Consider the following 14,439-nt stretch of genomic DNA (forward strand, 5'->3'; position numbering starts at 1 on the left):
ATTGTTAGCTCCCCTCATCCTTAACCTTCTTGTCGCTTGCCCCAAGCACCCTGCTCTGAACTATTAATAAACCTGCATTTTCCAAGGTAGCGATGGAGGGAGGGGTTGGTCTGACAAGTATTGTTCTCAGAAGGGGTGTAAGAAGAAAGAAAAAGAGAAAAAGTGAGAGTGTGGGAGGGAGGGACGGAGGAAGGGATGTTAGCTTACATGCCAATCTGTTTTTGTCATCTTTTCTGATCTTCATTTTCTCAGGTTTCTCAGTGGACATCACTTAGGTGAGCCAGGTAGCTTATCAACATCCTGTTCAGCTGTTGTCAATCACTTCTGAAAATGAGTTTGGTTTTGCAGGTATTATGACAGAGGGGTTATATCAGGCTCCCAATAATTGGCCAATGTTTACACGTTCACAAGGCTGCTTCACGCTAAGCTGCTCGCACATGCCGCGTCTTAGAGCAACTTTCAACACGTAGTTAACAGCGAAAAGGAGGAACTGACAACATACAGCTGCAGATGACATTTATGTAAACAGTAAAGATGCTAAGATGTTCATCACCCTTGCAGCTCCATCATCTGTAAGTTCCCAAGTCCAAAAGAGTTCATGGGTATAGAAAACAATAGCCTTCTATCTCCGTCAAGGGCATTCCTTGGCACAACAATAGGACCATCACCCCCCCATATTTTCCTTTCCTCCCCTCCCTCCTCATTCTCCAGCCCCTCCATCAAAGAGCATTCCAGCACCAGAGCCCCCTAAGCCCTTCACTCTGGGCCTGTCCATGTGACACGGCACGCAGACAGTCATCTTTAAGAATTGATTCACTCTGGTATCCAAAGCCTATGGAGCCTGTCTGCCAAGATACCCAGCATAGGCGCCACTCATGGGGTCCAGGTACACAACAGCTGCTCCCCAACAATAAAGGCAAAAAATGGGAGGCACTCAGGGGGAAGATGCAGCACTAACCTCCCTCTCAAGCCTGAACTGGTCACCTTGAGCCAGTTGTTGCCTGCCTGCCTGCCTGCCTGCCTGCCTGCCTGCCTTCAGAGACGACAAAAGATCGCGTCCAACTTTGGGATGAGGGTGGTGGAAGGGGGTGGAAGACACCTATAATTCACAATAAAAATGTAGAGAGAGGGAGAGGCGAGGGACAAAAGGATTGGATAGGGAAATAATTTTTTTCCCTTTCTTGGAAGAAGCTCGCAGTCACAGCTGTGCTACCAAGATGGTACAGAGCGACACATGGAAGACCATAAATAAGACCATGGCATGTTGTTTTCTTCTGAGGCAGACTGTGTAGCAGCCTGTAGGTCAAGTGAAGGAGATGCAAGCCCATCCCAGATACCTCACCCACGCATGCACACGGGGAAGTAACAGCGGGTATGTCTTGATACTACAGATAGAGATCACAAATCACACAGAAGGAGACAGGAGAGATATTACCTCACCTGAAGTGTTTCCATAAACTCCAGTGTACCAAAGCCTTGGGAAGTGGTATCACTATTCAAGCAGGTCCTGACCCACACACACACACACAGTGATTTATGATGATACAATCTAGCACATCATCCATCATAAACAAGGGATATTAAATGAATAGACTGAGGCTGTGTAAATAGAAAGTCCACCCTCAGAAATGATGTAGGTGATGCTGGTGAGCCACTGTCTAAAATCTAAGACACAAATTCCAGGATGGTTTAGGAAAGAGGAGACATACATCTGTCACATTTCCCTCAAAGTTAAAGAGAAATGCAAAGGCAAGAGACCAAAAAGAGAAAGAGGAAGCAAGAGACAGCGAGAGGAAGATGAGGACAGAAAGGAACTTGGCAGCATCATTCTTCCTGTTAAAGCGGAAAGGCAGAGGAGAGAAAGCGAGCGCAGCGTAGAGCTGGGGAGACGGGGGGAATTTACCAAAGCAGCTCAGGAGGGCCCTCATTACGATATTAAACAAGATTTAATAAGTGAGAGTGATTTGATGAGGTGATTATCCTGGCCCATTAATCAAGCAGGCTTCTGGCCTCGCTGTAATATGGCCCATCTTTCCCCCTATACCAAAGCCTCTTTAGACGCTGAGCTCCTTACTGCACTAACGCCGCTTCAGAAACAACACCAGGCCAAAAAAAAAAAAAAAAAAGCCATAGTACGTCTCATCTCTGAAGCCTGCGGGTATTTTCGATGCTCACTCATCCCTCCACCTCCCTGTCCGCTCTTCTGGTGCATCTGGTAAATTGAACTCCTTAACAGCTGGGTCAGAAAGTAAAGTCTTATCAGAGGGAGCTAAGAGTGATAACTGGCAATGATAACCAGAAAGCATCTGTTGGCTTTAAGGCTTTTGGTTTGAGAACAGAAGGAAGTTGTACAGATTTCACTGGATTGCTGGGATTTGTAGAAAGTTACGGGAAGCGTTTGTGTGTGCGTGCGGGTGTGTGTTTGTGTACGTTGGTGTGTGGGTAAATGTGTGTGTGTGGATGGGCTGAATCATAGAACGCTTCTTAGGAAAATGAGGAACAAGCAGCATCAGAACACGTGAGAGCGAGGACAGTCTGCTGTTTATGCTCAACCAGGTCAAAACAGAGAAATATAACTAAGACTGGCAGACATGAACCCGGCCCCCTAAGGCTGCAACTAATGATTATTAATCTGTTGATTTTTTTTTTTTTTAGTTTATACAATGAAATCTCACCAATTTTTTTTCCCCAGATCCCAATATGGCATCTTCAAATTGAATTTTTTATTTCCCCAGCAGCCCAAATCCTATAAGGTGGTAAATTTACAATAATATAAAAGAGAAAAGTAGAAATCATTTTTGCGATTAATTTTCTGTAAATTGACTAATTGATTACTTTATTATTTGTTTCATCCACATCACCATACTTTCTGTGTATCCTACAGTACGATAGGTAATGTGAAGTACAGCAGCTATTGCCAGAGGCACAGATGATTTTCTGAAACTGCTTTTAATGTGCTAATCTGTGAGATTGATTTAAAAAAATTATGTCAGCATGTTTGGTAAAAAAAAGAGTTCATTAACATGCTATGACATTAACATTCTCTCCCTGTTTTTTAGGCGATGGGGTTTGATGTGGATATAATTTCTCATGACCATTCACCACCACTTCCGACTCTCGGCAAAAATGTCTTCCAGTGCCACTAGCTGAAAGAGATGACGCATAAAGAAAGAAAGTGGCTCAGACTGATGAGTTGGGGTTTGTTTTATAGGTGCACAACCTCCTCTGTAAGAAAAAATGATTTTATTAATGTGCAATATGGGAATCTAACTCAAGCATCCTAATATAGTCTTTAGATTATTCTTTAATTCAGCCCTTCCCTTGCATTAAACAGCACATTGTAAAGAGTTGATACTCCACCCTTCAGAGTCTGGAACGCTGCTTTTTACTATTTAGTCCCAGGAAGCAGCTACACATCTGAGGAGAGAGAGACCAACCCCACTAGAGCTGAAACAATTAGTTGGTTAATCAATTAGTCAATCAACTGATAATTAATTGGCAGGTGTTTTAGTAATTTAGGAAATATTTTAATTCCTTTACATTTATTTATTTATTCATTTATTCTGAAATTTGAGGATTTGCTTTTTTCCTTGTCATATGACCTGATATATTTGGGTTTTAGACTGTTGGTTTGATAAAACAAGGAAGTTGAAGACATCACCTTATGATTGTGACATGCATTGTTATCAATTTCCATTAATTTCATCTGCAAAGCAATTAATCAATTAATTGAGTAAATAATCAGCAGATTGCTCATTAATGAAAAAATCCCCACCAGACTTTCACAAGCTGTCTGCAGGTTGAGTCACTAGTGTGCTATTTTGGTGAAAGGAATAAGCAAAATAGACTTTTACATGTTTGAGAATACTTTAAATGATCTGTGTAAAAGTCTAATCACCTTTATATCCTGTCATTAGAGTGCAACAATAAGACACTCTGGAGACTTTAGATCTAAAGCAATGTCATTTTCTCTTTACTGACTGAACCAGTTCAGTCCAACACAGCTGATATCTACATATTTATTAAAGATATATAATTTACCGTGTGGAACAATATGATAGAGCAACTGAGTCAAAGACAAGAGGTTAAATATAGCCTCAAGAGTGGGAGAGAATAGGTATTATTGTACAAAGACAGCCAACCCCCCAAAACATTTTAAAAGCTCAAGTGGAAGAAGATTACCTTAAAGCAGGCGTGGGACGGAGCTTTTTCTGGGAACTGCCCGAGAGTATTAATACAATAAGCACAGAAAATATAATACAAGAATGTTTTTATCAACATAATCCGGAGAGATGAGGCCAAACCAACCTGGAAAATAATCCCAAGGAGAAGGTCCCCTGGTTATCTGTCATCTGGGACACACACACACACACACACACACACTTATGGAGACACACTCATTTACTGTGTCTCTTCATGTCTCGTCCTCGCTTCAAATAATCGACAGATAATCGTCAGGAGGATGTTAACTCATCTTTACTGTACCGTCCCCACCGGCGGTAAGGCCAAGAGGTCAACTGCTGGGCTTAGCTATCAATGAGAGGTCAGCTTGTTGATATTTAATATGACATCTTTGATATGATACTCCATCATTATTTGGACACTGGGAAGGTTTATTTGTTGCTTTCTTTGCAATTTAAGAATAAACCAAAGCATGAAATTCATTTTAAATGCGCCTCCAACTTTAACCGCTTTCCAATATAAATGAAAACTCCCCTGTATATCTTCCCTCTACTGCACTATTATTTATTACATTTTTGGCAACTTATTACTGCACTTAAACTGCTTTTATTGGCTTTTATAATTGTCTATTTGTTTTATATTTCATTTTATTCTATTTTTTTATAATTTTTCTCTGTATAATGCTTTTAAATGCTGTTCTTTGCCCGTGTAAAGCACTTTGGATTGCCTCTGTTTTTGAAATGTACAAATTTACTTACCTTGACTTTATAATAAAACTGATAATAAGAATGATAGAAGAAATAAAGTAGTGCAACTGTCATTGAGGAGTACCTCGAGGGAAGTACGTTGGGGTTTACTTGAAGGATGGATACAGATTTTGGTAGCTGACCCTCAGAGGGTTGTAAGACAATGTCGCCTTGGCGAGTAACTTTCTCTCGTGCGCACTCTCTCTCTCTCTCTCCCTCCGTGTATCTAAGCAGCATAATTTGAGTAAATGACAGGGGAACATCTGCTGTGCATAAGAGAGAGGCCAACACTTTAACATGCAGATGTCTCTCTCCATCTGCATTAATTCAATAATTACCGCAATGGAGGGAGGGGGGAAAAATCTTTTTTTATAGCTTAAGACAATGTTATCTGTGCCAGTTGGTATGGGGAGGGCGAAAGGGGGGCTGGATGAGAGTGGGTTTGTTTGTGTGTGTGTGTGTGTGTATGTGTGTGTTTGTGTGTGTGTGGGTATGTGTGCATGTGCTGCTGGAGGTTTCAGAGAGGAGGGGTAGATTATTACACCATTTAGCCAGAGCAAGCTGTCACATTGTGGAGAATCATACTAATTCCATTGTGCCCTTGGTGAGTCACTGGCAGACTCCAAGTGACCGATGATGCCTCAACGCCACCACTTGGTCACTGGACGGCCAACCTGCTTCGCTCAGGGTTTAACTGTGTGTGTGTTTTAAATTGCACGTGTGTGTGTGTGTGTGTCAGTGTGTGTTTTAATGTCTGTAAGCGTATGTGAGGCTGAATCTCCAATTAAAGGGAATTTGAGGCACAGCAGCAACACCAGAGAATGACAGGTCAAGGCTTTTACATACTACTGAATCAGTCCTTGTGACATTTAAAATGTCAGGCAATCCTATTTTGGCTGGCAACATCACTGACAATATTGGGCCAAGGAGAGCATTAACATGTAATGGTTTCCATTCAAACAGAGCTAATTACTTTATTGAAAGGTGGGCTCCAATATCTCATTTTCATCAAAAGCATTTATAAAGCAATCAGATAAATCTGATTATAATGTCCTTGTTCAATGAATGGAGGAGATAAAATGTGAAAAAAATATTTTAATGATAGGTCACTTTTTGCACAATAAAGACACTGATAGAACTATAATCAGGAGATTTGTTTAAATCGTTAAATCATAAATCGGGAGATGAAAAAAGAAAAAACCCTTATTAATAACAGTGGCAGGTCATCCAATAAATTAACAGGTGTTCCACCTAAAAAGCATACCCATGCACCTCCAACCTGTGAGGGCATGAGACCTATGAAACGAAAGGTCAAGCTGTCAATGAGCGGCTTAAAGACACACTCACGCAGACACACACAAACAATTAGAGGATGTATCATTGTACATATACGATTACACACATAAATAAACATACAACCTGACATAATACCCATGAGCATGCACACATTGCTCATACAGACACACACACACACACACACACACACACACACACACACACACACACACACACACACAATCAGACTCTTCCATGCCTGCTAAACATAGGGACAAAGGAAAATTTCTGTATATTTAGCAGGCCAACTTCCTTTGATTGCAGCAGTGCTGTTGTAGGAAACAATGCACAGGCACTATTAATACACCAAGGAGAAAGAGAATTCCTCTTAGAGGAAAGCTCAAATGAGCCACCAGCCAAGCTATTTACAGACTTACTGACTGATTGGATGACTGACTCCACTATACTTACTTTAGTCTCTCCGTCTTGTCTTACTCGACTCCTTTTTTCTGCAAGGACTCTGACATGCTGACACATACAGTACATTGTGCATTGGAGAGGCAGTGGTACATATTCTTGCATAATACCTTCTTTTATCCATTGTGCTGACTATTCTGGTTATGAAAGTTTCAGTGTACATATATCAAATTGAAGTGCATGAGGAATGTAACAGATCTCTACCACCGCTGTATCGCGTCCACACGCCTGTGACATTTGACTGGTGGTAAATAGCCACCCAGCCGCACTTATGATCGCCACTCCTTTCTAAAAGTGCCCAGTTAAAGAGCATCAAATCCCCACTCGCTAAACCCACACAAGCCCAACCTTCATTAGCATAGCTAACAAACTCCCTGAAAGAGCAACAGTAAAGGGAGAGAACAATGGCAGTCTATTAAAGGGGGAGATGAGGGGGTGAGAAGAGGAGAGGAGGGGGGAAGCTATTGTTCTGGTCTTATTTAGCCCTTGGTGTCACCCTGCAACTGTTGTCACTTCTAAGTTTAGCCGGACGGCTGAAGAGGACAGCGAAGAGAAGAAGGCAGGAGGAGGAGAAGGAGGAGGAGAGGGAAGAGGGAGGGGGATGGGTGAACAGGGAGAGATGGTGTCAGGAAGAGGGGATGATGAAGGGCAGAAGATAAAATGGATGCAATGGATGATGGAAAGAATGCAGACTGAGGTGATGTCAGTGTCTGTACCCAGAAATGTTCAGAAAATGCAAGTCGAACTCAAGTCTCAAGTCTTTGACTTAGAGACTTGAGGAATTTTACCTTAACGTTCGGGCTTAACAACAATATGGGGTCTATATAAACTGCATTTATGACTTTCACACATTAGTCTAAGTCAACAAAAAAGCCATAATCTAAAACTGTTTATATTAACTGGCCAAAAAAGCAATGGCTGTATTGTCATTTTTGACTAATAATGGAATCAAACATCAAACCTGTCTCATAGGCTACTTGAACCAAGCAAACACTGACCTATTCGAAGCCTATAAAGTTTTTAGGGTTTTTAAGTACTTTTAGGGCTGCAAATGACAATTATTGTTGCAATTTCATATCACGATTATAGTGACCAAAATTATCACGGTTATCAGTATTATCATGGTATTGTAAAAATGTGCCGAAAAAGATTAAAATGTTTTATATTGAAAACTACAAATAAAATAACAGCCAATACCTTTTGTAAACATATGAAAATAATCTAAGTGTGCATTATCAAGATTATATATTTCATATTATATAGGTAATGCAATGACCCCCATGCGCAATTACATGAAAGCAAATAAGTCTTTAGAAGACAGTGATAGTAACTGCAATGAGCCCAACAACTGACGTAAATACAGAAGAGTCTGTAGCGTTTCTCCTGTTCTGACACTACAACTAATTTGATCGCTACTGGACTTAAAATGAACAAGATATGCTGGCTGGTTGACTTAACTGTGTTATCATGTGTAGTGGACGAATAGAGTCTGCAGACACACAATGCACACAGCAGCAGAATAATGTGTAGCGTTTTTACAAGAGCAGCTTCAGTTTACAAGCTATTAGCACGTCAGAGAGACAAACTAAAGCTAAAAGTTAACTCACCCTGCATTCACTATTAGGTCATTTTCTTCAATCAAGTTTCCCTCAGCGCTCTCATAAAAGCTAAAACTTCAGAGTGAAGTTGAAGTGAGTGAAATCTCCACAGCGCTGTTTTCCGCCGTGTTGTCATTGACACAAACAAACCCACATTGCGTACTGAGAATGCAGGCCTGCTTCTGGAAGACTCTCGCTAATTTTGGTTGATGCTGGACAGTATTATCATGGTAATTAAAATGTGTACGGTAATAATAACCGTCAGGAATTTTATCATGGTTTCTCGTTAAACCGGTAATTGTTTCATCCCTAGTTACATGCAGTACCCACAACATACCTTGCATAGAACACTTTAAAGTCATTATTAACAAGTCAAAGTCAGTTCAACTCAAAAAAGATGAATTACAAGTCGTGTTAAGTTTACTTAAGTTGCAGCTGAAGTGCGACTTGAATCAAGAGTTGCCCGCAAGTGCTGGAACCAGATGATGAGCCCAGGACCAAACCTAAGCTTTTCTCCTTTAATTCCCCAACTCTAAAGCTTTTGATGAGTTTCCTATTAAGTCGGTAAAAAAAGTGTAGAACAGATACATCCAAAAGGAGAATAATTTTCTGTTTTGTGTATGTGCGTGCGATTGTGTATGCAGGAAATAGAAATGGCAGTGTCGGTGTTTGGAAGGCATGAGAGCAAACTAGACTACAAATAGACGACCAAAGGACCAAAAAGAAGAGATGAGGCAAGATCTAAGGAGAAAGAAAGAGGGAGCGAGAAGACAGAGAAGGGAAGAGGGAGACAGATTAGCCCAGCTGTCTGCTCATAAAGCGGCAGAGGGGTGAGGCGCTAAGCCCTACAGTGAAAGCAGAGCTTAGGTGGGTGACACAGGGCAGTGGACCCCACTCAGCCCACAGCGGCCTACGGTGTAGGGCCTGAGCCAAAGCAAAGACACATGGATAAACAGTGGGAGATGAGGCTCCGTGCCTGCAAAGCCCACGGGGCTAAGACGGCCGAGCAGGCAAACAGGCAAGCAGGCAGGCAGGCAGGCAGGCAGGCAGGCAGGCAGGCATCACATTCCCCCCACAGCCAGGAGTGGAGACAGGGGGGGTTAAGGTTTAAGGGCTGGCTCCCTAACTGAGTGACAAGAGACGAGGTGGGATGGTAGACACTGTCTCAATCAGTGAGTTCATCAGAAAGAATGTGGATTTATTGTATACTGCCTGGGCTAGGCTCAGGAGAATAAAGGGACATTTGCATAGGGTCTTGGCATGATCCTGCCCCCCTCTCATTCACCCAACACCCCCATTACTCTTTCCCCACTCTCTCCACTGGATTCAAACACACAGCACCGGCCATCTCTCAAGCCGTGCCCTGCTGATGACCCCTAGTTAGCACAGCAGCCTGGGAACGGCATGCGATGACAAGGTCATGAGTATGAAGTGAGGAGGCCTCCATCCACCACGACTGGAAGACCGAAAGTAGCAAATGTCTTTAACTGCACTGGATTTCACACACAACCCTCAACCGCGACCTCGTGGCAGCGAGGCATTAGCAGCTGCTATTTTACGAGGTCCCCAATGTGACAATGTACTGCGTATATCCATCAACAGTATGGCCGTAAGTTATACATACAGTGTCTTCTAAGGTTGTAAAAACAGCCGGAGTGCTTATGTAGTTTGATCCTTGAAGAGGTGCAGCATGAGGAGAGCTCAGACAATGTGCACATAAATTATGAGAGAGTAAAACAGTAACGGGTGTGCACATAGTGACGTGGACTCAAAAGCTGGGCTTAAAGGCAGAGCAGTTGAAAGCAATCACATGTTTACTTAGTAAGAAGTTCAAAGCAGAGTTCAGCAACAGGTAATCAGTCAGTGAGGGAAAGCAAAGCAGGTAAGGGGCAGATAGGCGGAACCGGGCTGTAGTCAGGAACAGGCAGGCAATAAACAGGAACGAAGGCTGGAAAACTAAGACTGGGTAGTACCTTAGACAATCTGGGAAATGTCTGGGGAAAGAGGGTTTGGAAAATATGCGCAGGAGTCAGGAGAGCTAGAGTGTGTAGGTGAGTGAGGGGATCAGGTGATCGACTGGGAATGGCGAGAACACCCTAACCCGAATGGAGTTATTATTTTGCAAACCCACTATTGAAAAGTTAGAGGTAGACTCTTCTATCAACTAATAGTTTAGTCGACTATTACGGGGCAGCCCTTCAGCAAGCATCACATATTTACACTGATTTTCTTATATTAACAATAACCAGTCCACCCACCTTGATCTGTACAAGGGTCTCTACTGTCTGGGGGGAGATAGATGTGGTTTCACATATTGCCAAACACAATTTAATTGACTGTATCTCCTGCTTGAGAAGACAGGTCCAGGTGAGGCAGGTAAATATGAGTGCAGGCCAAGCTGTGAAAGTGAAGGACAGGAGCATAGAGGAGAGGAGCAAAGTGCAGCTACTGCTACTGCTAAATAATAACCAATACTTCTTAAAGAAAAAAAACTAATCAGCAAACATCGTGTTCCCATAGGAACGTACTTCCGCTTGCACGGGGTGCGCAGGGCGTCCACACTCCCATTCACCGAGATTGGGTGCCAGCTATCCAAAGTGACTACCTGGAGAAGCATGCTGCTACTCTACACCATCAAGGCAGTGTGAAGGCACATACTGATTCAAAGTAAAATTCACTATCTTATTTTGAAGTTCAGAAAACTCTCTCTCTCTCTCTCTCTCTCTCTCTCTCTCTCTCTCTCCCTCTCTCTCTCCCTCTCTCAGAAAAAGAAAACTCTCTCAGGCTTAAATTAAAATTTGTCCCATATCTGGTTGAAAATCAATTGTATTTTACCATTGAACAGGGTCCCCAGTGCTGTTTCCCTTGAACCCTTTGTCGTTCTTGAACACGAGGCAGTGACTGTGCCTCATCACACAAATTATGCTTACCTCCTGGGGCTCGCCAGTATTTTGAAAGGTTAAAAGGGTTAATGCTTGCCTTTCTGAAATCAACATCATCACAAAGTTTGTACTACTTAATCTAAGCTCATTTGTTCTCTTTAAGATTTGGGAAATGATCAATTCATCATAGATAAGGTGCTAGAAATCCTGAGCAATCCTCAATGACATCAGTGTCTCTGGCAATTGGGCTCAAGGTGGATGAAACTATGGATGTGTCTGTTAAAAAGCAGCTTGATGTTCACATTAGGTATAATTTTCTTCTGAAAATGACAATAATTATAATTAATTAGTTTTGTTGCCTGTCTGATCTCTTGAAATGTGGAAACATGGGGAAAAATGCTCATCACAGTTTCCCATAGCCTGAGGAGAGTCTTCAAATATTTTGTGACCTCTGATCAACAATTCCACAATCCATACTTTACTATGATATACAACAGTAAAACCAATCCTGGAGAATCTGGAACGACAGACTATTTGGCTTTTTTGCTTGAAAAATAGCTGAACCAATTAAAGTATTATTTTTAAAAAGTTGCAGCCAATAGACATTAAATGTGTCGAATGAACTCCATAGGAGATTTATAAAAACTGGTGTTTAAAACAACTTGAACCCAATACAAACGCTACCGTGGGATCCATGAAATTTGAGTTTGTAAGACAAACAGAAGACCTAAAATTACCTTTCAGACACAAACAGGTCAGGTCGACTGTATCTATTTAATACCACTGTCCTGTCTCTTTTCTGTCCTGTCTCTTATTCTGTTGATTTCCCCTAACAGGGTTTCCTTGAGAACTAAATCTACTTAGGATTTATTGTTTCTTATTATTTCTCGTCATTGGAAATTATAATCCTTTCACCTAATCCCCCTCTCCCTCCCTCTCTTTCAGATCATATTCATAAAGATCATCCACTCTGACAAAGCAAGAAATCAGCACAGTGGGGAGGTCTAAAGGGAACGCGTACTGAAACAGGGGGTTTCTTCCTAATCAAATCAGATTCCTCTGATGTAATCAAGACGAGACGCCAAAGACGACGACATAATCTCCCAGGGACATGCCTCCCTTGCTTGCACGTTATTAAAAAATGAGGAGGAACAAATCTTTAGATTGAAAGACTGGAAAAATGGAATTATAATAAATCAGGGGAAACTGGGGCAAGGTTGGATAAAGCCTTCAGATACAGATGAGGGACAAATCTTCACAGTGGTTTGTGCTTGTATGTTTGTGTTTGTGTTTGTGTGTGGGTTAGAGAGAGAGCAGGCGCGCACATGTGTGTGTGTGTGTGTGTGTGTGTGTGTAATGTGTTTGCACGGTTGCTTATGAAATATTTCAATTTACTCAAGATCAAGTCCCTGACCTGAGCTCTCTCTCTCTACCTCTGTGTATAAAATCAGGACTGCTGGTCATCCTACAAGAACTCACTCAGTGTTGTTGGATAATCTGTCTGTATCTAAGGTGACTACTGGTGGACTGTGATGCATTTGAGAGTGCACTTACAATTAAAACCCACATGATGGCACAATATGACAAAAGTGGAAACCAGCTAGGAACTTGAGGTCTCTTTCTGTTAATCTGACTAGGTTTTATCTCCATGATGAATAAAGTACTACACATAATGCATAATGTAATCAAGGCCAGATGTTACCATTCAATATTCAACTTCATGAATGTATTTTGTGAACTGATCTACAAGCACACATCTGCCAGCCCACAAGGAATGACATTGTACAATGGTGTAGCCATCAATTGCCAAGACATTATTAGCTGTCACCACCAGATGGCCTTACTGAACTGCAGCAAAAATTACCAACACTGGAGATGAACTGCAGGCAATTCAAATTGATGTTGTTTTTTGTTTTTTTAACACAATTTAAACATTATTTGACATGTGCATCAAATGTTTGAAGTGGATGTCTGATGCTCTAATAGAACTCTAATAGAGGCCGGTGTTTACTAAGTCACGATATATATCACTACCATGATATAAAATTTAATTTTCTGTGATAGAGGATTTTATCAATATCGCCTATCACATCTATACAGTGGCGGTTCTGACCCATTTAAACCACAGGGGTCAGACTGGGGCCAATTGCTCTTTGCTAGGAGCCGGTTGCATTAACTCTTAACTTAAAATAAGTGAACTTTTTAGCAGCGGAGTGCTTCAGAAGTCAGACAGATCATGTTGAGAGATGAGTAGAACAATATTTGTATGTGTTCATTAACAAATTAAACTAATTCAGATAATTATTAATCTTCTACTGTGGTGGAATACAACAACATCACTACAGTAATACAAAGCTTATAGTTGAAACAGGTAGGCCTAAAGACTGAACACTAAAATATTGAACATTAAAACATTCATAGATTTGAAAGGCATCAACATATAATGAACACATGACCTACACACTCTTCTCATATGCTAGGAATACAAAAGCAGCCCACAAGGCCTCCAATATATTGACTCATACAGCACAGATGAAGACATTCTCACAAGCAACAAGCAGACCTCCACACTCCATCAACAGGTGACCAAACAACCAATAAATGCAAAATTGGGAAAATTATTCAAAGCCCCTGCAGATGTCCTTGCTACTGTGTCTATATAAATAGCATCAATAACACAATGGTGTTGCAAAGAAGGTTACATAACCTCATAACCTTGTGGTTAAAGTTGACACATTTAACCACTGGAAAAAACAGACAGCAAAGAGACAGACAGGCATAGAATCAGGCAGAAAAAGGGTGGTTTATCTTGACTCACATTATTTGATGCTGAAGTCTATGGAGATGAGTTGGTGAATGACCATGCCATGTAGTCCCACTGCACTTGCTGTTTTTGATTGTCAACATAAACTTCTTCACTGTTAGCTAATGAGTCTTACAAAAACACAGCTGGAAACACTGGAAAACAATCTAAATAACCGCTTCATTTAGCGGAAAACAACAGAAAGTTAGCTTTCTATTATTTGTTATGAGACCAGCCTTACAATTCAGTTAAGTTTCTCATCCAGAGACTAATTCACTGTCCCACAATGACAGCATCTGATTGTCTGTCTTTACATTATCGACTTCTTCTGCCATATTTGCTGTCTCAGACAGTGACTGTATATAAAGTCTCAAGAGTTTAATCTCATCGTTGACCGCACAGAGCAGCCACTAGGGGCGCTGTTTCACTCACGACGAAACCCAATGAAACTTGGGTGAAACAGCAGAATAATAATT

This window comes from Micropterus dolomieu, linkage group LG10, assembly GCF_021292245.1.
Source record: "Micropterus dolomieu isolate WLL.071019.BEF.003 ecotype Adirondacks linkage group LG10, ASM2129224v1, whole genome shotgun sequence".
In the NCBI taxonomy this organism is placed as follows: domain Eukaryota; kingdom Metazoa; phylum Chordata; class Actinopteri; order Centrarchiformes; family Centrarchidae; genus Micropterus; species Micropterus dolomieu.